We start from the raw sequence: 3,947 nt of genomic DNA, 5'->3' as shown, positions 1-3,947 counted from the left end.
ATCCTACAACAGCTCTGGCAGCTAGGCATGCATGTTCTGCAAACTCAACCGCTGCTTGAGCAGCAGAGGTAGCATCCTTAAATTTAATATTCCAATTATGCCTGCCAATAGAAATATTACCATTACAATCTCCAGGAAATGAATGCCCATGTTCCACCCTTTCATCCTTGAAAACCAAATGGCATGAACCACCATCATCAACACAATATTGCCTTGAAAATCCTACAACAACTCTGGCAGCTAGGCTTGCATGTTCTGCAAACTCAACCGCTGCTTGAGCAACAGAGGTAGCATCCTTAAATTTCATATTCCAATTATGCCTGCCAATAGAAAAATTACCATTACCATCTCCAGGAAATGATTGCCCATGTTCCAACCTTTCATCCTTGAAAACTAAGTGGCATGAACCACCATCATCAACACAATATTGACTTGAAAGTTCTACAACATCTCTGGCAGCTAGGCTTGCATGTTCTTCAAACTCAACCGCTGCTTGAGCAACAGAGGTAGCATCCTTAAATTTCATATTCCAATTATGCCTGCCAATAGAAATATTTCCAGTACCATCTCAAGGAAATGATTGCCCATGTTCCAACCTTTCATCCTTGAAAACCAAGTGGCATGAACCACCATCATCAACACAATATTTCCTTGAAAATCCTACAACAGTTCTGGCAGCTAGGCATGCATGTTCTGCAAACTCAACCGCTGCTTGAGCAGCAGAGGTAGCATCCTTAAATTTAATATTCCAATTATGCCTGCCAATAGAAATATTACCATTACAATCTCCAGGAAATGAATGCCCATGTTCCAACCTTTCATCCTTGAAAACCAAGTGGCATGAACCACCATCATCAACACAATATTGCCTTGAAAATTCTACAACAGCTCTGGCAGCTAGGCTTGCATGTTCTGCAAACTCAACCGCTGCTTGAGCAGCAGAGGTAGCATCCTTAAATTTCATGTTCCAATTCTGCCTGCCAATAGAAATATTACCATTACCAACTCCAGAAAATTATTGCCCATATTCCAACCTTTCATCCTTGAAAACTAAGTGGCATGAACCACCATCATCAACACAATATTGCCTTGAAAGTTCTACAACATCTCTGGCATCTAGGCTTGCATGTTCTGCAAACTCAGTCGCTGCTTGAGCAGCAGAGGTAGCATCCTTAAATTTCATGTTCCAATTCTGAATGCCAATAGAAATATTACCATTACCATCTCAAGGAAATTATTGCCCATGTTCCACCCTTTCATCCTTGAAAACCAAGGGGCATGAACCAGCATCATCAACACAATATTGCCTTGAAAATTCTACAACATCTCTAGTAGCTAGGCTTGCATGTTCTGCAAACTCAACCGCTGATTGAGCAACAGAGGTAGCATCCTTAAATTTCTTATTCCAATTATGCCTGCCAATAGAAAAATTTCCAGTACCATCTCAAGGAAATGATTGCCCATGTTCCAACCTTTCATCCTTGAAAACCAAATGGCATGAACCACCATCATCAATACAATATTGCTTTGAAAATCCTACAACAACTCTGGCAGCTAGGCTTGCATGTTCTGCAAACTCAACCGCTGCTTGAGCAACAGAGGTAGCATCCTTAAATTTCATATTCCAATTATGCCTGCCAATAGAAAAATTACCATTACCATCTCCAGGATATGATTGCCCATGTTCCAACCTTTCATCCTTGAAAACTAAGTGGCATGAACCACCATAATCAACACAATATTGCCTTGAAAGTTCTACAACAGCTCTGGCAGCTAGGCTTGCATGTTCTGCAAACTCAACCGCTGCTTGAGCAGCAGAGGTAGCATCCTTAAATTTCATGTTCCAATTATGCCTGCCAATAGAAACATTACCATTACCATCTCCAGGAAATTATTGCCCATGTTCCAACCTTTCATCCTTGAAAACCAAGGGGCATGAACTACCATCATCAACACAATATTACCTTGAAAGTTCTACAACAGCTCTGGCAGCTAGGCTTGCATGTTCTGCAAACTCAGTCGCTGCTTGAGCAGCAGAGGTAGCATCCTTAAATTTCATGTTCCAATTCTGCCTGCCAATAGAAATATTACCATTACCATCTCAAGGAAATTATTGCCCATGTTCCAACCTTTCATCCTTGAAAACCAAGGGGCATGAACCACCATCATCAACACAATATTGCCTTGAAAATTCTACAACATCTCTGGCAGCTAGGGTTGCATGTTCTTCAAACTCAACCGATGCTTGAGCAACAGAGGTAGCATCCTTAAATTTCATATTCCAATTATGCCTGCCAATAGAAATATTTCCGGTACCATCTCAAGGAAATGATTGCCCATGTTCCAACCTTTCATTCTTGAAAACCAAGTGGCATGAACCACCATCATCAACACAATATTGCCTTGAAAATCCTACAACAGCTCTGGCAGCTAGGCATGTATATTCTGCAAACTCAACCGCTGCTTGAGCAGCAGAGGTAGCATCCTTAAATTTAATATTCCAATTATGCCTACCAATAGAAATATTACCATTACAATCTCCAGGAAATGAATGCCCATGTTCCAACCTTTCATCCTTGAAAACCAAGTGGCATGAACCACCATCATCAACACAATATTGCCTTTAAAGTTCTACAACATCTCTGGCAGCTAGGCTTGCATGTTCTGCAAACTCAACCGTTGCTTGAGCAACAGAGGTAGCATCCTTAAATTTCATATTCCAATTATGCCTGCCAATAGAAAAATTACCATTACCATCTCCAGGAAATGATTGCCCATGTTCCAACCTTTCATCCTTGAAAACCAAGGGGCATGAACCAGCATCATCAACACAATATTGCCTTGAAAATTCTACAACATCTCTAGCAGCTAGGCTTGCATGTTCTGCAAACTCAACCGCTGCTTGAGCAACAGAGGTAGCATCCTTAAATTTCATATTCCAATTATGCCTGCCAATAGAAAAATTACCATTACCATCTCCAGGAAATGATTGCCCATGTTCCAACCTTTCATCCTTGATAACTAAGTGGCATGAACCACCATCATCAACACAATATTACCTTGAAAGTTCTACAACAGCTCTGGCAGCTAGGCTTGCATGTTCTGCAAACTCAACCGCTGCTTGAGCAGCAGAGGTAGCATCCTTAAATTTCATGTTCCAATTCTGCCTGCCAATAGAAATATTACCATTACCATCTCCAGGAAATTATTGCCCATGTTCCAACCTTTCATCCTTGAAAACCAAGGGGCATGAACCACCATCATCAACACAATATTGCCTTGAAAATTCTACAACATCTCTGGCAGCTAGGCTTGCATGTTTTCAAACTCAACCGCTGCTTGAGCAACAGAGGTAGCATCCTTAAATTTCATATTCCAATTATGCCTGCCAATAGAAATATTTCCGGTACCATCTCAAGGAAATGATTGCCCATGTTCCAACCTTTCATTCTTGAAAACCAAGTGGCATGCACCACCATCATCAACACAATATTGCCTTGAAAATCCTACAACAACTCTGGCAGCTAGGAATGTATGTTCTGCAAACTTAACCGCTGCTTGAGCAGCAGAGGTAGCATCCTTAAATTTAATATTCCAATTATGCCTACCAATAGAAATATTACCATTACAATCTCCAGGAAATGAATGCCCATGTTCCAACCTTTCATCCTTGAAAATCAAGTGGCATGAACCACCATCATCAACACAATATTGCCTTGAAAGTTCTACAACAGCTCTGGCAGCTAGGCTTGCATGTTTTGCAAACTCAACCGCTGCTTGAGCAGCAGAGGTAGCATCCTTAAATTTCATGTTCCAATTTTGCCTGCCAATAGAAATATTACCATTACCAACTCCAGGAAATTATTGCCCATATTCCAACCTTTCATCCTTGAAAACCAAGGGGCATGAACCACCATCATCAACACAATATTGCCTTGAAAGTTCTA

Source organism: Nicotiana tomentosiformis, unplaced genomic scaffold, assembly GCF_000390325.3.
Source record: "Nicotiana tomentosiformis unplaced genomic scaffold, ASM39032v3 Un00002, whole genome shotgun sequence".
Lineage (NCBI taxonomy): Eukaryota > Viridiplantae > Streptophyta > Magnoliopsida > Solanales > Solanaceae > Nicotiana > Nicotiana tomentosiformis.
This window is presented reverse-complemented; position numbering follows the sequence as displayed.